This window comes from Atractosteus spatula, assembly GCF_055471065.1.
Source record: "Atractosteus spatula isolate fAtrSpa1 chromosome 10 unlocalized genomic scaffold, fAtrSpa1.hap1 SUPER_10_unloc_12, whole genome shotgun sequence".
Lineage (NCBI taxonomy): Eukaryota > Metazoa > Chordata > Actinopteri > Semionotiformes > Lepisosteidae > Atractosteus > Atractosteus spatula.
In genome coordinates, this window is record NW_028296615.1 from 449586 (window position 1) to 474837 (window position 25252).

A 25252-nucleotide genomic window follows, 5' to 3' on the forward strand; every position below is an offset into this window, starting at 1 on the left:
TAAATTCCTAAATAATAATTTGAATAACCATTCTTTAATTTTGGATTGAACATTATTAACACTAAACGCACTATGGTACTGTAATTGATCGATACAGGCGGTATTGACCGTTTTCTAGATATTTAAAACAGGGTCAAGAACGGGAAAAGAATCAGTACTCACCAATCGGTGAAGTTAATCGTTAATTCTACGGTTCTTCAGCTGAATTAATAGGTTGTCGATAGATAAGTGATCAATAACTCTCCACCGCAGTCTCGCTCTCTGATCCCGGCGCTCTGGCTGGTGTCTCTGACGTCACAGTGCTCTTTCTGACATATATAACATCTCCAAAAAAAAACACACCGGGCTTTGAAGAGAGGCGATTCATAACAGCTGGAGGAGGTGTAATATTTGTGTGCGTCAGCAGTAAAACTGCATGTTGATTGATGGAGGGCTGAGTGGGGAATAACGGTTGCTCAGGGTCACAGGTCATAGTGAATTTAGGAGCTAACTGGTTCGGAGTTACAGGTTAAATAATAAAGAGTTTCTTCGAGTGTCACATCTTCGTCCTGGGTTCTTAATTTTTACACTATACGTGTACGAGAAACAAGACAGTGTGTGTGTGCCCTTGTGATTCTGGGAGACAGATCGAACCTGGGCTAAAAGAGAGATGGCTTAGCCCTCTTCCATTCGCTAGTTCAGAGTTGTACAACCCATTTGTATCTGCTTGGCAGCACAGTCGTCATGCACAAAGAACGCTTTGAAAAGCGTCAAAAGCAAGTCATTCCGAGTTGGTCGTTTGTGTTTTCGAAATGCTGAATTGCTGCGAAATGCTGAAATGATCTCACGGCTCCTCGGTTGTCATTTCTGCTCCGTAAAGGAATCACAGCACGCGTCGCCTTCCAGCACGCTGGGTCGGGACACGATGCCGGGGATCGGAAAGTGCGATGTCTTCCTCGTTAGTAGAGTGGCAAGTATCCCCGCCTGTCACGCGGGAGTCCAGGGTTCGATTCCCTGACGGGGAATAGAAAGCTTCTCTTTTACCTCCTTAGAGAAAGGACTGCCTTTCACTTCTCTGTTTTCTTTCACAGCGCCGTGCACCTTTTCATTGCTCTCGCTTTCAGAGCCTCCGCACGGCACACGACTCGACATCAGGAAGCACATTGAAGTGAAAGCAGGAAGCGCTGCGACATGCACTGTGCAGATCCCGCCACACTAAGAGGTGAGTGGGTCTGTTCGATGCACAAAGAACGCTTTGAAAGCATCAAAGGCAAGTCATTCCGAGTTGGTCGTTTGTGTTTTCTGTTCAGACGCGAAATGCTGAATTATCTCTCGGCTCCTCGGTTGTCATTTCTGCTCCGTAAAGGAATCACAGCACGCGTCGGCTTCCAGCACGGTGGGTCGGGACACGATGCCGGGGGTCGGAGAGAGCGATGTCTTCCTCGTTAGTATAGTGGTGATTATCCCCACCTGTCACGCGGGCGACTGAGGTACATCAGGACGCGCATTGAAGTGAAAGCAGGATGCGCTGCGACATGCACTGTGCAGATCCCGCCACACTAAGAGGTGAGTGGGTCTGTTCGATCACAGCGCTAGGCGAATCCCCAATCCCCTTTTGTGCGTGCCGACAAAAGAAGCCGGTCTGTTTCCGCCCGGTTTCGAACCGGGGACCTTTCGCGTGTGAGGCGAACGTGATAACCACTACACTACGGAAACGGTGGCAATCCCTGCCCAGCGGCCCAGCGCTGAGCTTCGCCAATGCGATTCAGCTGCTTCCAGTGCCTTTATTGGAGTGCGCTGATGGACCGTGTTCTCTCTCCAGAGACCAGCACGCCTGTCATGGACGGAGAAGGAAAGGCGGCGCCACATTCTACAGCCCTCTCCACGCAATCGACGAAATCGGGCTACTGAAGTGGAGAAAATCGCCTCTCCAGAAAGTGCAAATATCATCTTGGAGAGTATAAATCCTATTGCCGAAGGTCAGCCCTGTCTACCAGAGTAACCCTCCCACCTCCTGCAGGGATGATCAGCTCGTCTCACACGCGAGAAGTCTTCGGTTGGAAACAAGCGCCCCCTCTTCTCGCGCGATTTGCACGTTCGAGTGGTTTTAATGCGGCTCCTTCGTACACGGTGCTGATCTTTTGGAAAGCAGGAGGCAAAACTGACACGTTCCCATACCGGGAGTCAAACCCGGGCCGCCTGGGTGAAAACCAGGAATCCTAACCGCTAGACCATATGGGAGCACACAACCCCGCTGTTCCGGGCATCATGCAAGCAAACTACATAAATATGAGAAAACACGCAAGAGAGTTGTCACTCAGAGTGTCGAAGGGTCGATGTATACTGGGGCTCAGTTGAAATGCAACGTCAGGACTTTTCCGAATTAGGTCACACGAAGAGAGCACAGCCTTTTCCGCCCTACCATGTGTGTATCGGTAACTCGCCGTGATCGTATAGTGGTCAGTACTTTGCGTTGTGGCCGCAACAACCCCGTTCGAATCCGGGTCACAGCAGAATAGGGGCGTCTGCTTTTACTACTTGCGCGAATGAAGGCAAAAAAAAAGCCAATCGATGTGAACGAACGGCGCTTTACAGAGGAGTAAAGCGCCTGACTGGATCGTTGATGAACGACAGAGGCCACTCCGACCTCTTCTCGGTTTTCTTCAATGACTTACTAAGGATCTTCTTCACATTCGCGCATGCAGGGGAAGCCAGTTACACCAAAGCAAACGCAGGAAAGTGCATTTCAAGCAGAGACCAGGAGGGACTTGTTTACACCGAGAGTGGTCGGAGAATGGAACAATGCGCCCAGCCCTGTTGCTGGAGCCGATTCTTGATGAGATCTTGGGCTCACTGGATGCTAATCTTTCTGTTGTTCTTGCAGGTCCTGCGCTGCTTTTGAGCCGACAGAGCTCGTCCTGGTCTGTCGGCACAGCCCAATTGCAAATGATCGGCTCCGCGTACAGAAGGAATGTGCGTTAGGTACAAGAGTGCATGAAGGCACCGGAAATACATTGGGAACAAATGACCGGTCGCTCAAGACCTCTGTGAAGTACAGGAGCGTGCAACAAGAGGCTGTTTCCGCCCGGTCTCGAACCGGGGACCTTTCGTGTGTTAGGCGAACGTGATAGCCGGTACACTACGGAAACCTGCAGGGACCGCTGCTGGTGTCTCGCTTGCGTTTCGGGCTGAGAAAGGGAAGCGTCACTTTAGGCAGGGGGCGCTGGAGAGAGGAACAAAGGGCGCGATGAAACAAAATGCCAAAACCCGGGATCGAACCAGGGACCTTTAGATCTTCAGTCTAACGCTCTCCCAACTGAGCTATTTCGGCAGTGCACAGAGCCCACAGCCACCTGCTCCAGCCTTCCTATGTTGCGGCATGAGCGCACCAAGAGGAGCGGGAGAGTGTTGCAGGAACGTCACTCAGAAGGAAAGCCACCCAGCTGCGCCCTCTGGGCTCTGTCCAGCGCATCTTCCTCGCATGGACTCCTGCCTGCGACGGGCAGGAAACAATTAGCAAGAACAGAACAGCACCCCATGGGTGTCTCATGACCACACCTTAGGTTGTGACACGTGCAGGTGTGAGGGGTTGCCGGGCTACTCTGGAGCAGAGCTTGGGCGGAGGGGGGGCGGGAAAGCAGACAAAGAGGTGACACCTCAAGGTCTGCACGATCACAGCTCTCCGCCGCCCCAGGCTTCCGCTCGATAAGCTACTGGACACACCCGCCCCTCCTCACACAGACCGTGGTAAAGCCCCCGAGTGGGAGGGCTCTCTCTTCCTCCCAGGAGCTCTTGGACACGACGCACAGACAGAGCGCGGGGAGCCGCCGCCTGCAAACAAGGCTCCAGGCAGGACTCCACTCCACTCCACTCCACAGGAGCCGCAGAGCAGAGGAGATGGGGGCAGCTTAGCTCCTGTGCAGAGACCTGAGCTGTTGTTGCTGCGGACGCTGTCTTTTCTGTTCTCGGGGTAGGAGTGAATGTTGAGTTGCCCTTAGAAATGAAGCAGAGCACTTCAACGGCACGGGTGTGTGTGTGTGCGTGCGCCCTGGTGATTCTGGGAGACAGATCGAACCTGGGCTAAAAGAGAGGGGGCTTAGCCCTCTTCCATTTGCTAGTTCAGAGTTGTACAACCCATTTGTATCTGCTAGGCGGCGCAGTCGTCGTGCACAAAGAACGCTTTGAAAAGCGTCAAAAGCAAGTCATTCCGAGTTGGTCGTTTGTGTTTTCCGTTCAGACGCGAAATGCTGAAATGATCTCTCGGCTCCTCGGTTGTCATTTCTGCTCCGTAAAGGAATCACAGCACGCGTCGCCTTCCAGCACGCTGGGTCGGGACACGATGCCGGGGGTCGAAGGGTGTGATGTCTTCCTCGTTAGTATAGTGGCAAGTATCCCCGCCTGTCACGCGGGAGACCGGGGTTCGATTCCCCGACGGGGAGTAGAAAGCTTTTCTTTTACCTCCTTAGAGAAAGGACTGCCTTTCACTTCTCTGTTTTCTTTCACAGCGTCGTGCACCTTTTCATTGCTCTCGCTTTCAGAGCCTCCGCACGGCACACGACTCGACATCAGAAAGCACATTGAAGTGAAAGCAGGAAGCGCTGCGACATGCACTGTGCAGATCCCGCCACACTAAGAGGTGAGTGGGTCTGTTCGATGCACAAAGAACGCTTTGATAAGCGTCAAAGGCAAGTCATTCCGAGTTTTTCGTTTGTGTTTTCTGTTCAGACGCGAAATGCTGAAATGATCTCTCGGCTCCTCGGTTGTCATTTCTGCTCCGTAAAGAAATCACAGCACGCGTCGGCTTCCAGCACGGTGGGTCGGGACGCGATGCCGGGGGTCGGAGAGAGCGATGTCTTCCTCGTTAGTATAGTGGTGATTATCCCCACCTGTCACGCGGGAGACTGGGGTACATCAGGACGCGCATTGGAGTGAAAGCAGGATGCGCTGCGACATGCACTGTGCAGATCCCGCCACACTAAGAGGTGAGTGGGTCTGTTCGATCACAGCGCTAGGCGAATCCCCAATCCCCTTTTGTGCGTGGCGACAAAAGAAGCCGGTCTGTTTCCGCCCAGTTTCGAACCAGGGACTGCTGGAGCCGATTCTTGATGAGATCTAGCATCCCCCGCTGCATGCTAATCTTTCTGTTGTTCTTGCAGGTCCTGCGCTGCTTTTGAGCCGACAGAGCTCGTCCTGATTGCCCAATTGCAAATGATCGGCTCCGCGTACAGAAGGAACGTGCGTTTGGTACAAGAGTGCATGAAGGCACCGGAAATACATTGGGAACAAATGATCAGTCGTTTAATACCTGTGTGAAGTACAGGAGCGTGCAAAGAGAGGCTGTTTCCGCCTGGACTCGAACCGGGAATCTTTCGCGTGTGAGGCGAACGTGATAACCGCTACACTACGGAAACGGTTAGATTACAGGCTTAGCGGCAGTGAGTATTCAACTTCATTGCTTTACTGCTCCCAACCAGTTGATATTAATTTAATTCCTAAGGGTTATGTACTTGTTTTGAGTATCTAATGTAGAAGTTGTAAACAAGTTCAATTACGAAACGGTCTAAATGAATGATATACCGAACTTATGTCCTCTTGATATGTGTAAATTTGTAACTGAATGAATTTATATCTTTTGTATTCTGATAACCCTTACGATAAGATCTGTTTGGTTTACATGCATATTCTATATATTAATAAATGTATCCTCATGTATTAGTACCTGTGTGTGCGTTGTTTGAGTTATATCGCATGGTTGGATTCCAAGAACATTAAAAGAATCAATTTTGTGATTTACTGCCACAAAAATAATTGTCCCAGTAAATGCCCAAACCTCTACAGAACTGGTGCCTCATGAGAGCACACTACAACAGTGTGTGATCTCCTGTCCCAGCCTGAGGAGCAGACAGCGAGCCTGTCTCTCAATAATACTAATAATACAGTGTGTGATTCCCTGCCCAAACCAGAGGAACAGACAGTCAGCCTGTCTCTCAATAATAATAATACAGTGTGTGATCTCCTGTCCCAGCCTGGGAAACAGTGAAATAGCCTCTCAATAATTATAATACAGTGTGATCTACTGTCCCAGCCTAAAGAACACCAAGTGAGCCTGTATCTCAATAATAATAATACAGTGCGTGGTCTCCTGTCCCAGCTTGGGGAACAGTGAACCAGACTCTCAATAATAATAATACAGTGTGATCTACTGTCTCAGCCTGAGGAACAGTGAGTTTATCTGTCAATAATAATAATACAGTGTGATCTCCTGTCCCAGCATGAGGAACAGTGAGCTTGTCTCTCAATAATAATAATACAGTATGATCTCCTGTCCCAGCCTGAGGAATAGACAGTGAACCTGTCTCTCAATAATATTAATAACACAGTGTGTGACTTCCTGTCCCAGCCTGAGGAACAGACAGTGAGCCTCTCTCTCAATAATAATAATACAGTGTGTGACCTCCTGTCCCAGCCTGAGGAACAGCGAGCCTGTCTCTCAATAATAATAATACAGTGTGTGATCTCCTGTCTTAGCCTGAGGAACAGACAGTGAACCTGTCTCTCAATAATAATAACCTAGTGTGGAATGTCCTGTCCCAGTCTGAAGAACAAACAGTGAGCATGTCTCTTAATAATAATAGAACAGTGTGTGATCTCCAGTCCCAGCCTGAGGAACAGTGAGCCTGTCTCTCAATAATAATAATACAGTGTGTGATCTCCTGTCCCAGCCTGAGGAACAGACAGTGAGTCTGTATCTCAATACTAATAATACAGTGTGTGATCTCCAGTCCCAGCCTGGGGAACACTGAGGCTGTCTCTCAATACTAATAATACAGTGTGTGATCTCCTGTCCCAGCCTGTGGAACAGTGAGCCTGTCTCTCAATAATAATAATACAGTGTGTGACCTCCTGTCCCAGCCTGGGGAACAGACAGTAAACCTGTCTCTCAATAATAATAATCCAGTGTGTGATCTCCTGTCTTAGCCTGAGGAACAGACAGTGAACCTGTCTCTCAATAATAATAACTTAGTGTGGAATGTCCTGTCCCAGTCTGAGGAACAAACCGTGAGCATGTCTCTCAATAATAATAGAAAAGTGTGTGATCTCCTGTCCCAGCCTGAGGAACAGAAAGTGAGCCTGTCTCTCAATAATAATAATACAGTGTGTGACTTCCTGTCCCAGCCTGAAGAACAGACAGTGAGCCTGTCTCTCAATAATAATAATACAGTGTGTGACCTCCTGTCCCAACCTGAGGAACAGACAGGAGTGAGCCAGTCTCTCAATAACAATAAAGCAGATTATGATCTCCTGTAACAGCCTAAGGAACAGTCAGGTAAGAGCAGGTCTCTCAATAATAATAATACAGTGTGACTTCCTGTCCCAGCTTGAGGAAAAGACAGTAAGCCTGGCTCTCAATAATAATAATACAGTGTGTGACCTTCTGTCCCAGCCTGGGGAACAGTGAGCCAGACTCTCAATAATAATACTAATATACTGTGATCTACTGTTCCAGCCTGAGGAACAGACAGTTAGCCTGTCTCTCAGTAATAATAATACCGTGTGTGATCTCCTGCTCCAGCCTGAGGAACAGACAGTGAGACTGTCTCTCAATAATAATAATAATAATAATAATAATACAGTGTGATCTCCTGTCCCAGCCTGGGGAACATACAGTGAGCCTGTCTCTCTATAATAATATAGTGTATGTCCTCCTGTCCCAGCCTGAGGAACAGACAGTGAGCCTGTCTCTCAATAATAATAATCCAGTGTGTGATCTCCTGTTCAAGCCCAAGCGAAGACACAGTGAGCCTATCTGTCAATAATAGTAATACAGTGTGTGATCTCCTGTCCCAGCCTGAGGAACAGTGAGCAGTCCTAATAGTTACCGCTTTCCGTATTATAATAATAATACAGTGTTGGATCTCCTGTCCCAGCCTGGGGAACAGTGAGCCAGACTCTCAATAATAATAATACAGTGTGATCTTCTCTCCCAGCCTGGGGAAAAGACCGTGAGCCTGTCTCACAATAATAATAATACAGTGTGTGATCTCTTGTCCCAGCCTGAGGAACAGACAGAGAGCCTGTCTCTCAATAATAATAATACAGTGTGTGATCTCCTGTCCCAGCATGAGGAAGAGACAGTGAGCCTCTCTCTCAGTAATAATAATACAGTGTGTGATCTTCTGTCCCAGCCCAAACGACACAGACACAGTGTGCCTATCTGTCAATAATAATAATACAGCATGTGATCTCCTGCTCCAGCCTGAGGAACGGACAGTGAGACTGTCTCTCAATAATAATAATACAGTGTGATCTCCTGACCCAGCCTGGGGAACATACAGTGAGCCTGTCTCTCTATGATAATATTTCAGTGTGGGATCTCATGTCCAACTCTTAGGAACAGACAGTGAGCCTGTCTCTCATTAATAGTAATACAGTGTGTGATCTCCTGTCCCAGTCTGAGGAACAGACAGTCAGCCTATCTGTCAATAATAATAATAGTGTGTGATCTCCTGTCCCAGCCTGAGGAACAGAGAGTGAGCCTGTCTCTCAATAATAATACAGTGTGTGATCCTCTGTCCCAGCCTGAGGAACAGACAGTGAGCCTGTCTCTCAGTAATAATAATACCGTGTGTGATCTCCTGCTCCAGCCTGAGGAACAGACTGTGAGACTGTCTCTCAATAATAATAATAATAATAATACAGTGTGATCTCCTGTCCCAGCCTGGGGAACATACAGTGAGCCTGTCTCTCTATAATAATATAGTGTATGTCCTCCTGTCCCAGCCTGAGGAACAGACAGTGAGCCTGTCTCTCAATAATAATAATCCAGTGTGTGATCTCCTGTTCAAGCCCAAGCGAAGACACAGTGAGCCTATCTGTCAATAATAGTAATACAGTGTGTGATCTCCTGTCCCAGCCTGAGGAACAGTGAGCAGTCCTAATAGTTACCGCTTTCCTGATTTAGCTCAGCAGCTTTTATTTCGCCTGAAGCGCAAGCAACTTGTGAGAACAGGTTGGGTTTGCTGTGCTTAACCGGCTCGGCGTCTTCGTGTCGTAGTGCCGCAACGGTGTGTTTTCCTTCCTTCTCTTTTCAGCCCGGAAGAAATATTTTACTTGTTCCTTTTGTAGCCCACGCATGCCGACGCCTGTGTTGTGTTGTGGATTTTCTCCTTCTTTGAATTTGTACTCCTCCTCCCTCTCTCTCCCTACCTCTACCTCTCCCTCTCTCTACCTCTCCCTCTCTCCCTAACCCCCTCACCCTCCACCTCTCTCCCTCTCTCTACCTCTCTACCGCTCTACCTCTCTCTACCTCTCCCTACCCCTCTCTGCTCTCTCTCTCTCACTCTGGAGTTTATTTTCCAGACAGAAATCCAGCTCCGTTCCTCCTGTGGAAGATTGGTGATGCAGGATGAGAGCCCCTAACCGAGAGCACTGCAGCGGCAGGTTCTGTGGTCTGTTTCAAATCCGCCCGCGATGAGACACCGAGGAGAAATGAAGAGCCCCAGTCGCGCTAGAAAATCACCCGGGAAAGAGACTTTCAATGTAGGAAAAAAAAGTCGTTAGTAATGGACATAATATGTTTGTTTTGTTTTTTTAATCGCTGAGATGTGTGACTAAGCTCATACGACTAAGAGTTGCCCCCTTTGTCAAGATCTGGTAACCTGCTCGTCGCTGGTGGGCCAGATCGTGTCCCCCATCACTATACTGGGACAATAGGATCCACACAGACCGCAGGGTGAGCACCCCCTGCTGGCCCCACAGAGAGGGAGAGGTAGAGGTAGGGAGAGAGGTAGGGAGGGGAAAGGGGAGAGGTAGGGGGAGAGGTAGAGAGAGGGAGAGGTAGAGGTAGGGAGAGAGAGGAGGAGTACAAATTCAAGCAGAGGCCTGAGTGGAGCACTGTAGTATGGCCCTGACATCAATCCCTCAACTCTCTGCATAAAGCAGTGTCTTATGGGCATGACATCCCACCCCCACCACTCTCAGTGGAAAGCACTGTCATATAACCATGACATCCCACCTCCTCTGGTCTCTGCGATAAGCAGTATCTTCAGGCCCTGACATCCCACCCCCGCCACTCTCTGTGTAAAGCAGTGTCATATGGCCCTGACATCCCAACTCCGCCACTCTCTATGTAAACCAGTGTCATATGGCCCTGACATCCCACCCCCACTACTCTCTGTGTAAAGCACTGTCGTATGGCCCTGACATTACACCCCCACCACTCTCTGCGGAAAGCACTGTCGTATAGCCCTGACATCCACCCCTCCACTCTTTGAATAAAGCAGTGTCACATGGCCCTGACATCCCACCCCTCCACTCTCTGCATTAAGCTGTGTTGTCAGGCCCTGACATCCCACCCCCGCCACTCTCTGTGTAAAGCAGTGTCATATGGCCCTGACACCAATCGCTCCACTCTCTGCATAAAGCAGTGTCTTATGGCCCTGAAACCCTCCCCACCACTCTCTGCATAAAGCAGTATCGTCAAGCCCTGACATCCCTCCCCCGCCACTCTCTGTGTAAAGCACTGTCGTATGGCCCTGACATCACACCCCCACCACTCTCTGCGTAAAGCACTGTCGTATAGCCCTGACACCCACCCCTCCACTCTCTGCATAAAGCAGTGTCGTCAAGCCCTGACATCCCACCCCCGCCACTCTCTACGTAAAGAAGTGTCGTATGGCCCTGACACCCACACCTCCACTCTCTGCGTTCAGCTGTGTTGTCAGGCCCTGACATCCCACCCCCGCCACTCTCTGTGTAAAGCAGTGTCATATGGCCCTGACACCAATCCCTCCACTCTCTGCATAAAGCACTGTCGTATGGCCCTGACATCCCACCCCCGCCACTCTCTGTGTAAAGCACTGTTGTATGGCCCTGACATCACACCCCCATCACTCTCTGCGGAAAGCACTGTCGTATAGCCCTGACACCCACCCCTCCATTCTTTGCATAAAGCAGTGTCGTCAAGCCCTGACATCCCACCCCCGCCACTCTCTACGTAAAGAAGTGTCGTATGGCCCTGACACCCACCAGTCAACTCTGTGCTGAAAGCAGTGACGTCAAGCCCTGACATTCCACCCCCTTTACTCTCTGCGTAAAGCACTGTCATATGGCCCTGACATCCCACCCCCACTACTCTCTGTGTAAAGCACTGTCGTATAGCCCTGACATCCACCCCTCCACTCTTTGAATAAAGCAGTGTCGTATGGCCCTGACATCCCACCCCTCCACTCTCTGCGTTAAGCTGTGTTGTCAGGCCCTGACATCCCACCCCCACCACTCTCTGTGTAAAGCAGTGTCATATGGCCCTGACACCAATCGCTCCACTCTCTGCATAAAGCAGTGTCTTATGGCCCTGAAACCCTCCCCACCACTCTCTGCATAAAGCAGTATCGTCAAGCCCTGACATCCCTCCCCCGCCACTCTCTGTGTAAAGCACTGTCGTATGGCCCTGACATCACACCCCCACCACTCTCTGCGTAAAGCACTGTCGTATAGCCCTGACACCCACCCCTCCACTCTCTGCATAAAGCAGTGTCGTCAAGCCCTGACATCCCACCCCCGCCACTCTCTACGTAAAGAAGTGTCGTATGGCCCTGACACCCACACCTCCACTCTCTGTGTTCAGCTGTGTTGTCAGGCCCTGACATCCCACCCCCGCCACTCTCTTTGTAAAGCAGTGTCATATGGCCCTGACACCAATCCCTCCACTCTCTGCATAAAGCACTGTCGTATGGCCCTGACATCCCACCCCCGCCACTCTCTGTGTAAAGCACTGTTGTATGGCCCTGACATCACACCCCCATCACTCTCTGCGGAAAGCACTGTTGTATAGCCCTGACACCCACCCCTCCATTCTTTGCATAAAGCAGTGTCGTCAAGCCCTGACATCCCACCCCCGCCACACTCTACGTAAAGAAGTGTCGTATGGCCCTGACACCCACCCCTCCACTCTCTGCGTTAAGCTGTGTTGTCAGGCCCTGACATCCCATCCCCACCACTCTCTGTGTAAAGCACTGTCGTATGACCCTGACATCACACCCCCACCACTCTCTGCGTAAAGCACTGTCGTATAACCCTGACACGCACCCCTCCACTCTCTGCATAAAGCAGTGTCGTCAAGCCCTGACATCCCACCCCCACCACTCCCTGCGGAAAGCACTGTCGTATAGCCCTGACACCCACCCCTCCACTCTTTGAATAAAGCAGTGTCGTCTAGCCCTGACATCCCACCCCCGCCACTAACTGCGTAAAGTAGTATCGTATGGCCCTGACACGCACCCCTCCACTCTCTGCATAAAGCAATGTCGTCTAGCCCTGACATCCCATCCCCACCACTCTCTGTGTAAAGCACTGTCGTATGGCCCTGACATCACACCCCCACCACTCTCTGAGGAAAGCACTGTCGTATAGCCCTGACACCCACCCCTCCACTCTCTGCAGAAAGCAGTGTCGTCAAGCCCTGACATCACACCTCCACCACTCTCTGCGTAAAGCACTTTCATATAGCCCTGAGACCCACCCCTCCACTCTCTGCGTTAAGCTGTGTTGTCAGGCACTGACATCCCACTCCCGCCACTCTCTGCGTAAAGCACTGTCGTATGGCCCTGACATCCCACCCCCGCCACTCCCTGCGTAAAGAAGTGTCGTATGGCCCTGACACCCACCCCTCCACTCTCTGCATTAAGCAGTGTTGTCAGGCCCTGACATCCAATCCCCGCCACTCTCTACGTAAAGAAGTGTCGTCAGGCTCTGACATCCCACCTCCTCCGCTCTCTGCGTAAAGCAGTGTCGTACGACCCTGACATCCCACCATCGCCTCTCACTGTGTAAAGCAGTTTCGTATGGCCCTGACACCCACCCCGCTACTCTCTACGTAAAGAAGTGTCGTATGGCCCTGAGACCCACCCCTCCGCTCTCAGCATAATGCAGTCTCGTCAGGCCCTGACATCCCACCCTCATCACTCTCTGCATAAAGCAGTATCGTCAGGCCCTGACACCCCACCCCTGCCACTCTCTGCGTAAAGAAGTGTCGTATGGCCCTGACACTCACCCCTCCACTCTCTGCGTTAAGCAGTGTTGTCAGGCCCTGACATCCCTCCCCTCCACTCTCTGCGTAAAGCACTGTCGTATGGCCCTGAAATCCTGCCTCCTCTGCTCTCTGCGTAAACCACTGTCGTCAGGCTCTGACATCCCACCCCCACCACTCTCTGCATAAAGAAGTGTCGTATGGCCCTGACACCCCACCCCCTGCACTCTCTGCATAAAGCGGTGTCTTACGGCCCTGACATCCAACCCCCGCCACTCTCTGCGTAAAGCAGTATCGTCAGGCCCTAACATCCCACCCCTGCTAATTTCTGCGTAAAGCAGTATCGTCAGGCCCTGACATTCCACCCCTGCCACTCTCTGCGTAAAGAAGTGTCGTATGGCCCTGACACCCACCCCTCCACTCTCTGCATAAAGCAGTGTCGTAAAGCCCTGAAATCCGACCCCCACCACTCTCTGCGTAAAGCAGCATCGTCAGGCCCTGACATCCCACCCCCACCACTCTCTGCGTAAAGCACTGTCGTATAGCCCTGACATCCCACCCCCTCCAATCTCTGTGTAAAGCAGTGTCGTACGACCCTGACATATCTCCCCCACCACTCTCTGCGTAAAGCACTGTCGTCAGCCTCTGACATCCCACCCCCACCACTCTCTGCGTAAAGCAGTCTTATGGCCCTGACACACACACCTGCCACTCTCTGCATAATGCAGTCTCATCGGGCCCTGACATCCCACCCCCGCCACTCTCTGCGTAAAGCAGTATCATCAGGCCCTGACATCCCACCCCCACCACTCTCTGCGTAAAGCAGTCGTGTTGCCCTGACACCCACCCCCTCCACTCTCTGTGTAAAGCGTTGTCGTATGGCCCTGACATCCCACCTCTTCCGCTCTCTGCGTAAACAGTGTCGTACGACCCTGACATCCGTCCCCCACCACTCTCTGCGTAAAGCAATGTCGTATGGCCCTGACATCCAACCCCGCCACTCTCTGCGTAAAGCAGTATCGTCAGGCCCTGACATCCCACCCCTGACACTCTCTGCGTAAAGAAGTGTCGTATGGCCCTGACACCCACCCCTCCACTCTCTGCGTTAAGCAGTGTTGTCAGGCCCTAATATCCCACCCCCTCCACTTTCTGCATAGAGCAGTGTCTTATGACCCTGACATCCCATCCCCACCGCTCTCTGTGTAAAGCACTGTCGTATGGCCCTGACATCCCACCCCCGCCACTCTCTCCGTAAAGAAGTGTCGTATGGCTCTGACATCCCACCCCCGCCACTCTCTGCGTAAAGCAGTAATTAATTAATAATTATAATTGCTTACACTTACATAGTGCTCTTTTGGACACTCCACTCAACCCGCTTTACAGGCAATCGTGTCTCCCCTCCACTACCAAACAATGTGCAGCATCCACCTGGATGATGCGACGGCAGCCATAGTGCACCAGAATGCTCACCACACATCCGCTATTAGTGGGGAGGAGAGCAGAGAGTAATGAAGCCAATTCATATATGGGGATTATTAGGAGGCCATGATTGGTAAGGGCCAATGGGAAATTTGGCCAGGACGCCGGGGTTATACCCCTACTCTTTTCGGGAAACGCCCTGGGATTTTTAATCACCACAGAGAGTCAGGACCTCGCTTTTACGTCTCATCCAAAGGATGGCACCTGTTTACAGTATAGTGTCCCCATCACTATACTGGAGCATTAGGACCCATGTGGACCACAGGGTGAGCGCCTCCTGCTGGCCCGACTAATACCTATTCCAGCAGCAACCTTTCCCAGGAGGTCTCCCATCCAGGTACTGACCAGGCTCACACCTGCTTAACTTCAGTGGGTTGCCAGTTGTTAGTTGCAGGGTGATATGGCTGCTGGCAGAGTCAGGGTCAGAGTTAGGGATGATCGTCACTATCGTCAGGGTTAGGGTTAGGTGCGATCGTCGGGTTTTGTCAGGGTTAGGGTTAGGTTTGGTACGATCGTCAGTATCGTCAGGGTTAGGGTTAGGTGCAATCGTCAGTATCGACAGGGTCAGGGTAGGGAAACAAAGCTCTTTCTCCCAGATTTTCTCTAAGAAGGGACCATCTGGGACAAGGAGTGTTGCACTCTCCTTCCAACGACTGAAACCCTCCCAGTTTATTTTCTGATGTTCAGGCCTTGTGGAAAGGTAATATGAAGTCTTTTGATCCACTCCGTTTCCTTTTTCTTTCTTTCCATCTCTGTCCAGTTGGGGTTGCTCTCCAGTCCTGTGGCCTCCAGCGCTTCCAGCCCGTGCTGTAGGAAGTGTGCCACCAGGTGAGTCCTCCTTTCCCGCTGGTTCCGGATGTTGTACCTGTGTTGTGCCAGTCGGGTTCGGATGGAGTTACCCGTTTCCCCCACATAGGTCACCCCGCATGTTTTGCACTGGATGCCATAGACAGCATTATTGGTGTTTTCTGAGAGCACCCTTTGCAACTGGAAGATTTCTTTGGTTTTGTTGTTTTGGATCGTTGTTTTCTGTTTGAAGTGTTTGGCTTTTGGTGTATTTGATCTGTTTTGTACTGGTTTTAGTTTGCTTTGGACTAAATAATCCTGTAGGTTTTTGTTTTTTCGTTATGCAGATATGATTTTGTGTTCCCTCAGTAGGTTTGTGTTTTCTAATATCGTGGTGAATGTAGACTTTAGTTTTTGGTTGGTTATTCCGCTGAGTTGGGAGTATGTTGTGATGAGGGGGATTATTTTGCTGTCATCAGGTGTTTTTCTGTTTAGAAATGTTTGTGCCACATTTCTGAGGAATCTTTGTGTATATCCTCTCGGGCGTAGAGCTTGGGCTTGGAAGAGTGTGTGTTTGGCTTCCTCAAAGTCTTGTTGTTGTGTGCAGATTTTGTGGAAGCGTAGGAGTTGTGATTTTCCCAGTCCTTTGAAAGTATGTTTTGGGTGGAAGCTGTCTTTGTGCAGTAAGCCGTGTGTGTCCGTGTCTTTGAAATATACCTTGATGTCCAGTTTGCCTGTGTTGTTGAAGGAGGAACCCTTGTATGTGGTGGTGTCTAGGAAGTCTATCTGGTTTTCATGCTTGGTGTATTTGAGTTTAATGGACCTGTGGTGTGTGTTGAGAGTGTTAATGAATTCTTGAAAGGACTGTGGGCCGTGCGTCCACGTTCCCCAGATGTCGTCAAGGTACCTGAAGTAGTGTGTAGGTTTGTGTGTACATTTTGGGAATACTGTGGCTTCCCAATGGGCCATATAGATGTCAGCATAGGCCGGAGCAAAGCGTTTCCCCGTAGCAGTTCCTTTTATTTGTAAGTAGTATTGCTCTTCAAATTCAAAATCGTTTTTGTTGAGGCTAATTTCCAATAGCTTCAGAATTTGTGTTTCTGGTCTGTTGCGGTCAGAGTATTTGAGAAATACTGCTTTCAGTCCCTCCGTAGTTTCAATGTTGGTGTATAAACTGTCAATGTCAATGGTGAACAGGAAGGCTTCCTGTTGTATTGTAGCATTTTTGACTTCGGCTACAAAGTCATAGGTGTCTTTGATGTAACTTGGGTGGTGTTTAGAAATGGGGTTGAGGAAATGGTCTAGATATTCTGCTATTCTGTAGGATTCACTGTTGCAGTCGGACACTATGGGCCTCCCAGGTGGAATTTCGTAGTGGAGTGGCCATGTTTCTGGGGCTTTATGAATTTTTGGGAGGAGGTAGAAAATCCTCGGTCGTGGTGATTCCTCTCCTCTTAGGTAGAATGCCTGTTTTTTGGTTAGGTGTTTTAATTCAACCAGAGTTTGTAGGATTTGCCCTATTTCTAGTGCTGTTTGTTTGTACAGCGGTTCTTCCAATGTAGTATAGTGTTTCTGATTATTTAATTGTCTGTGTGCTTCTGCAATGTATTTTTCTCTATCCATGATAACTATTGCACTCCCTTTGTCTGCTGGTTTTATGACTATATGTTTGTTTTCCTTTAAATGTTTTAAGGCTACGGGTTCCTCCTTTGTTATGTTGTGTGAGTCCCTGTATGGTCGGAGTTTTTGTAGAATTCTGTTGTCCTCTTGAATTATTTCCTGGATTTCTGGTGGCAGTTGGTTTTCCCTTGGTTCCCAACTGGATTTAGGCAGGAAGGGAACCCTTTCTGTGTCGGTGTCTTTATCCTCAAAGAAGGCGGTCAGTTTAAGGCGACGGTGGTATTGTCGGATTTTGCTTTTCAGTCTGGTTTTCTAACCTTTCTTTGTCCCTACTGTGGGGACAAATGATAAGCTCTTATTGAGGAGGTTTATTTGTTCAGTTGTGGGGTGGAAGTTGTTGCTTAGATTTACAATATTTTTGTTGTTCTTGTCCCCATCTTGTTCTGCGGCTTTGGGGCTTACCAGTTTAAATGTTGTGACCAGTGGTCTAGCATTTTTTTAGCTGTTGCGGTGGTCCAGTGAATTCCATCTCTTTCTGTCTTGAAAAGAGCTTCTTCCAGTTTGGGGAGGTATGGCATGTTTTGCTGTATGTGATTGTTTATTGTGTCCAGGTTTTTCCTGGTCTCTGGAGTAATTAATCAGTGGGATGTATATTTCTGCAGATGGGAAGGTTCCCTTAGCCTCCCGTAGCATCTGTCATAGTTGTTTGATAGCTGTTTCCTTTGCTTTTTGTGCCTTGTTATTGATTCCAAAGGATAGAATGATTTTCTCCACTACTGTGTTCCGGGGGGTGTGTTGTAGGAGGTTTGCTGCATTGTAAAATGATGCTCCTGGGTAGCTTTCTATCTGTAGATCTGGATTTTCATAGGGGGGTATTCTTGATAAATTGGAGTCCCCTATGCAGAGCCAGCGTTTGTGGGTTTCCAGCTTCCTGTCCATTAGCTTTCTTGTGGTCTTGTCATGTCGGTGTGGTCTGTATCTTGGTTGGGCTGGTGCTGGTGTGGGGGGGTAATAGTCGGGGTCGGAGTCAGGGTTAGGATCAGGGTTAATGTCAGGGTTAAGATTAGGGTTAGGGTTAGGACCAGGGTCAGGGTTAGGATCAGGGTTAATGTCAGTGTTAGTATTAGGGTTAGGGTAGGGGAACAAAGCTCTTTCTCCTAGATTTTCTCTAAGAAGGGACCATCTGGGACAAGGAGTGTTGCACTCTCCTTCCAACGACTGAAACCCTCCCACTTTATTTTCTGATGTTCAGGCCTTGTGGAAAGGTAGTATGAAGTCTTCTCTGTCTTCTTGCTTCTCTGCTCTCTTCGGATCCTTTGTGGCCTGGGGATTGGAGGAAAGTAATCTATTTCTGGAGTATATGCTCTGGCTCTCATGGGGCCAGATTTCTGGGTTGGATGTCTGCTTTCCCAGTGTCTCTTCACTGGTTCTGGAAGGGATTCTGCCTGGGTTACGTATGTCTCTTCTGAGCCATTTACCTCTTCCCTGATTAGTGTGTCGAGTATTTGGAATCTGTTTGGAGACGTGGGGATAGTGGATTCCTTGTTGCTAAGTGTAGCAGTAACCATAGCTTGTGTATGGTCCAACGTGTCCTTCTGTATTTTCCTCCCATAATTTTTCTTTGCCCAGTTGGAGGCAACCGCGAAAGCTTGTTCCCAGCCGGGAAGCTCCAGGTCCTCCAGTCGTCTGGACAGATGTGTGAGAGTTTCCTCGTAGTGCTCTTCGAGGATCTGCAATGTGGTGTGGAGCCAGTTTTTGGCATTGCTTACTAGCTTCAAACATGTGAGTTCGGTTGGGTTGGCCGGTCTTATGAGGTGCTTGAGTTCCTCTGTCTTCCGTCGTAGGCTGGCGGGTGCCTGGTTCTCCCCTCCGGAAACTGCTGTGTTTTTTAGGTGGTTGACTGTCTGGATCATTTTGTAGATGATCCTGGTTCCTAGTTGGAAGGTATCCTGTCTGTTTGATGTGTCTGATGTGGTGTGGTTTGGTGTGTAGGCGGTGTGGGTGGCGGTGTGGGGAGTGACCGTAAGGCAGCGTGCGTTGTCAACTCTGGGTTGACGCATACCATAACGATCCATACTTAAAAAAATAAAAAAAGCTTCGTTCATAAAGCTTCGTTGGCACCGTTAGGTTTCCACTGTTAGGCAATTTACCTCTGTAGAGTCTATGGCTCCGTGAAAAGGCAATCTTGCTTTTCTTTGTGTCGCGGCGTTTCGACCTGCCTGGGTCTTCTTCAGGCGTTGTTATGCGGTGGCGATGCGGGGCGAGGAGCTGGTCTAGGCTGCGCGCTTTTTGCTGTGGGTGCGGGCCACTTGCAGGGGCTTGTACAACTCATACTTACCTGGCAGGGGAGATACCTTGATCAAGAAGGAGGTTCACCCAGGGTGAGGCTCGGCCATTGCACTCCGGCTGTGCTGACCCCTGCGAACTCCCCAAATGTGGGAATCTCGACTGCATAATTTCTGGTAGTGGGGGACTGCGTTCGCGCTCTCCCCTGATGTGCTTGGTCCATATCGGATACGGAAGAGTTACGACACCACAAGCTGCGATAGAATCCCAGTTCGAAAGGAGTCGATGCCACTGCTGGTTCCCGGTTTCTTTTAGTTAGAGGTCCGGAGAAGCATTTCAAGCTGGTTACACTACTCCTTCCGGACATTCATTCCCTTTTCAAAGTCAGTCGTTTTGCTGTAATCTGCATTATTTAGGCTGATTATCGAGGTTAGCCTTTATTTGGTCATGGGGGCCTCGGTACTGTATGCTAATTCTCAAGACAGTTTCACCCGTTTTCTGATTGCTAGGTTCTGTAGCAGTGCAGACATGTCAAACAGTGAATGGCTGTACCTCTATTGTATCCGTGCTCAATGAATGAAATCAGTAATAAATGAATATATGTATAGTTATACGAAAAACAAGTGGTTTATCGACTCATCTTCATTTGCAGATTTAGAGGCAGCTTCGATATTTGTTTTACAAACGGGTTTTTTTTTTTATATGGGTCACACACATGCCATAGCAACAAAACATCTCTAGAGATGAGGCTATAGATCACCTTTCCATCCTCCAGGTTTTCCTCCCAAAGCCTACGGTACCAACGGCGACCCCTGCTGGCCGAGAGAGCAAAAGCTTGCAGCACCTGGCATTCCCAGGCGGTCTCCCATCCAAATACTAACCAGGCCCAACCCTACTCAGCTTCCGAGATCAGACGAGATCAGGCGCGTACAGGGTGGTGTGGCCGCAAGCGAAAGCCATGACGCCTGACTCGCTACTTGAAGCTGTGTGTGGCTGGGGCTCCGTGCCCCCCGAGCGGGACTGAAGGATCGTTCGTGTGCAACTCTTTGGAAAGGAGCTTCTTTCCAAATCGCATTGCGTACCTGGATGTTGGCGAATGTGCTCCCTTGTGTTGGCTTGTCCCGCACTGGAGGAGAACAAACAAACTGCTCGGAGGAGCACAAGGCAAGTCTTCACAAGACAAAAACCTCCAGTGCACAGCACTCTGAAAACATTTCTGGGCTGTCGCGTGTTTATTTCAGCACATAAAGCGCACCAGTCCAACACGTCGGCCGGGCGCGCGGCGCCTCCGCCCTCTTGTGGCCTTGCGGCGTCAGAGCAAGAGGCTCCTTCTCGCTGCCTTTCCGCTGTGTTGCAGAGCCCCGAGAGGGAACCTGGAGCGCACACTTTGCGGGGGGCGGGGGACCGCGTTCGCGCTCTGCCCCCGGTCTCTTGCGCAAGTACTAAATCTCACGGCGCCAGCCAGCGGCCAGGAGACAAGTACAATATCGCAGGACAGGGGGGCCTCGTCATTGATTGTTACATATGAGACGCTGATTAGGAGGAGACCCCGACTGATTGGTAAAGGGGAACACTAACACCAGAGTGACACCTCCGGCATCTCTTTTTGAGAGACGCCTTGGAATTTCTTAATGGCCAAGGAGGGTCGGGACCTCGGTTTTACGCCTCCCCCGAAGAGCGGCGCCTGTTTGTGCAGCAGAGTGTTGCCATCAGGATGCTGGGGCATAAGAAAGCCACACAGACCGCAGGGTGAGCGCTCCCTACTGGTCCCAGTCACACCTCTTGCAGGAGCAGCAGCAACCTGAGCTTTTCCGGGGGGAATCTCCCATCCGGGTGCCAGCTAGGCTCACACCTGCTGGGCTGCCGTGGGTGAGCCCAGTCGAGAGTCGCAGGGTGAGATCTAGTCACCGGGGAGAAACGATACAAGCGAAGGATTACTCGGCTCCCAGCACTTGAAAACACTGACAAATGACTCGTTCCGGCCGGAACTGAATGTACCTGCATGTGTCGTGTCGTCTTCTTCCCCCGCCCCGTTGTGTTTGCTGTATTGTCTTTGAAGCCGGCCCCCGAGACAAGACGGGCTGTTCCTGTGCCCCAATTAACACTTTACAGGTGCCATTCCCCGGCTTTGTGGCCATTGTCGGTGGTCACACACTCTATTATTATTATTATAATTATTATTGTTATTATTATTGAGAGACAGGCTCACTGTCTGTTCCTCAGGCTGGGACAGGAGATCACAAACTGTTTTTTTATTATTGAGAGACGGACTGACTGTCTGTTCCCCAGGCTGGGACAGTGGATCACACTCTTTATTATTATTACTGAGAGACAGGCTCACTGTCTGTATCTCAGGCTAGGACAGGAGATCAAACAGTTTATTAATATAATTGAGAGATAGGCTTACTGTCTCTTCCTTTGGGCTGGGACAGGACATCACACACTGTATTATTATTATTGAGAGACAGGCTCACTGTCTGTTCCTCAGGCTGGGACAGGAGATCACACTGTATTATTATTATTGAGAGTCTGGCTCACTGTTCCCCAGGCTGGGACAGGAGGTCACACACTGTATTATTATTATTGAGAGACAGGCTCACTGTCTGTTCCTCAGGCTAGGACAGGAGGTCACACACTGTATTATTCTTATTGAGGGAAAGGCTCACTCTCTGTTCCTCAGGCTTGGACAGGAAGTCACACACTGTATTATTATTAATGAGGGAAAGACTCACTGTCTGTTCCTCAGGCTGGGACAGAAGATCACACACTGTATTTGTATTATTGAGAGACAGACTCACTGTTCCTCAGGCTGGGACAGGAGATCACACTGTATTATTATTATTGAGAGTCTGGCTCACTGTTCCCCAGGCTGGGGCAGGAGGTCACACACTGTATTATTATAATTGAGAGGCAGGCTCACTGTCTCTTCCTCAGGCTGGGACAGGAGGTCACACACTGTATTTTTATTATTTTGAGAGACTGGCTCACAGTCTGTTCCTCAGGCTTGGACAGGAAGTCACACACTGTATTATTATTATTGAGAGACAGGCTCACTGTCTGTTCCTCAGGCTAGGACAGGAGATCACACACTGTATTATTATTATCGAGAGACCTGCTCTTTCCTGACTGTTCCTTAGGCTGGGACAGGAGATCATAATCTGCTTTATTATTATTGAGAAACCGGCTCACTCCTATCTGTTCCTCAGGTTGGGACAGGAGATCACACACTGTATTATTATTAATGAGAGACGGGCTGACTGTCTGTTCCCCAGGCTAGGACAGTGGATCACACACTATATTATTATTACTGAGAGACAGGCTCACTTTCTGTTCCCCAGACTGGGACAGGAGATCACACTCTGTATTATTATTATTGAGAGAGAGGCTCACTGTCTGTGTCTCAGGCTGGGACAGGAGATCACACAGTTTATTAATATTATTGAGAGATAGGCTCACTGTTTCTTACTTTGGGCTGGGACAGGAGATCACAAACTGTATTATTATTATTGAGAGACAGGCTCACTGCCTGTTCCTCAGGCTGGGACAGGAGATCACACTGTATTATTATTATTGAGAGACAGGTTCACTGTCTGTTCCTCAGGCTAGTACAGGTGATCACGCACTGTATTATTATTATTGAGATATAGGCTCACTGTCTGTTCCTCTTGCTGGGACTGGAGATCACACACTGTTCTATTATTATTGAGAGACATGCTCACTGTTTGTTCCTCAGACTGGGACAGTACATTCCACACAAGGTTATTATTATTGAGAGACAGGTTCACTGTCTGTTCCTCAGGCTAAGACAGGAGATCACACACTGTATTATTATTATTGAGAGTCAGGCTCACTGTTCCTCAGGCTGGGACAGGAGATCACACTGTATTATTATTATTAAGAGACAAGCTCACTGTTCCTCAGGCTGGGACAGGAGGTGACACACTGTATTATTATTATTGAGAGACAGGCTCGCTGTTCCTCAGGCTGGGACAGGAGGTAACACACTTTATTATTATTATTGAGAGAGAGGTTCACTGTCTGTTACTCATGCTGGGACAGGAAGTCACACACTGTATTATTATTATTGAGAGACAGGCTCACTGTCTGTTCCTCAGGCTGGGACAGGAGGTCACACACTGTATTATTATTATTGAGAGACAGGTTCACTGTCTGTTCCTCAGGCTAGTACAGGTGATCACGCACTGTATTATTGTTATTGAGATATAGGCTCACTGTCTGTTCCTCTTGCTGGGACTAAAGATCACACAGTTCTATTATTATTGAGAGAAATGCTCACTGTTTGTTCCTCAGACTGGGACAGGACATTCCACACAAGGTTATTATTATTGAGAGACAGGTTCACTGTCTGTTCCTCAGGCTAAGACAGGAGATCACACACTGTATTATTATTATTGAGAGATAGGCTCACTGTCTCTTCTTTTGGGCTGGGACAGGAGATCACACACTCTATTATTATTACTGACAGAGAGGTTCACTGTCTCTTCCTCAGGCTGGGACAGGAGGTCACACACTGTATTATTATTATTGAGAGACAGGTTCACTGTCTGTTCCTCAGGCTAGTACAGGTGATCACGCACTGTATTATTATTATTGAGATATAGGCTCACTGTCTGTTCCTCTTGCGGGGACTGGAGATCACACACTGTTCTATTATTAGTGAGAGTCAGGCTCACTGTTCCTCAGGTTGGGATAAGAGATCACACTGTATTATTATTATTAAGAGACAAGCTCACTGTTCCTAAGGCTGGGACAGGTGATGACACACTGTATTATTATTATTGAGAGACAGGCTCGCTGTTCCTCAGGCTGGGACAGGAGGTCACACACCTTATTATTATTATTGAGAGAGAGGCTCACTGTCTGTTCCTCATGCTGGGACAGGAAGTCACACACTGTATTATTATTATTGAGAGACAGGCTCACTGTCTGTTCCTCAGGCTGGGACAGGAGGTCACACACTGTATTATTATTATTATTGAGAGACAGATTCACTGTCTGTTCCTCAGGCTGGGACAGGAGATCACACACTGTATTATTATTATTGAGAGATAGGCTCACTGTCTCTTCTTTTGGGCTGGGACAGGAGATCACACACTCTATTATTATTACTGACAGAGAGGTTCACTGTCTCTTCCTCAGGCTGGGACAGGAGGTCACACACTGTATTATTATTATTGAGAGACAGGTTCACTGTCTGTTCCTCAGGCTAGTACAGGTGATCACGCACTGTATTATTATTATTGAGATATAGGCTCACTGTCTGTTCCTCTTGCGGGGACTGGAGATCACACACTGTTCTATTATTACTGAGAGACATGCTCGCTGTTTTCTCCTCAGACTGGGACAGGACATTCCACACAAGGTTATTATTATTGAGAGACAGGTTCACTGTCAGTTCCTCAGGCTAAGACAGGAGATCACACACTGTATTATTATTATTGAGAGTCAGGCTCACTGTTCCTCAGGCTGGGACAGGAGATCACACTGTATTATTATTATTAAGAGACGGGCTTGCTGTTCCTCAGGCTGGGACAGGAGGTCACACACTTTATTATTATTATTGAGAGAGAGGCTCACTGTCTGTTCCTCAGGCTGGGACAGGAGATCATACTGTATTATTATTATTGAGAGACAAGCTCACTGTTCCTCAGGCTGGGACAGTAGATCACACTGTATTATTATTGTTGAGAGTCTGGCTTACTGTTCCCCAAGCTGGGACAGGAGGTCACACACTGTATTATTATAATTGAGAGACAGGCTCACTGTCTGTTCCTCAGGCTGGGACAGGAAGTCAAACACTGTATTATTTTTATTGAGAGACAGGCTCACTGTCTGTTCCTCAGGCTGGGACAGGAAGTCACACACTGTATTGTTATTATTGAGAGACAGGCTCATTGTCTGTTCCTCAGGCTGGGACAGGAGGTCACACACTGTATTATTATTATTACTGAGAGACAGGCTCACTGTCTGTTCCTCAGGCTGGGACAGGAGGTCACACACTGTATTTTTATTATTATTGAGAGACAGGATCACTGTCTGTTCCTCAGGCTAAGA

General features: G+C 49.2%; 3 non-coding genes and 1 pseudogene across 3 annotated transcripts; 2 read left to right on the plus strand and 2 right to left on the minus strand.

Annotated features, from left to right (window-relative positions):
* Positions 1-1622: 1622 nt before the first annotated feature.
* On the minus strand, positions 1623-1695 carry trnav-cac (transfer RNA valine (anticodon CAC)). Its single transcript has one exon. It is a non-coding gene; the product is annotated as a tRNA-Val (tRNA).
* Positions 1696-4346: 2651 nt separating this feature from the next.
* trnad-guc (transfer RNA aspartic acid (anticodon GUC)) lies at positions 4347-4418 on the plus strand. Its single transcript has one exon. It is a non-coding gene; the product is annotated as a tRNA-Asp (tRNA).
* A 14803-nt stretch (positions 4419-19221) lies between these two features.
* Positions 19222-19385, plus strand: LOC148813004 (U1 spliceosomal RNA). The gene has a single exon (XR_016086288.1). It is a non-coding gene; the product is annotated as a U1 spliceosomal RNA (small nuclear RNA).
* Positions 19386-20009: 624 nt separating this feature from the next.
* Positions 20010-20128, minus strand: LOC148813005 (5S ribosomal RNA; annotated as a pseudogene).
* Positions 20129-25252: the final 5124 nt, after the last annotated feature.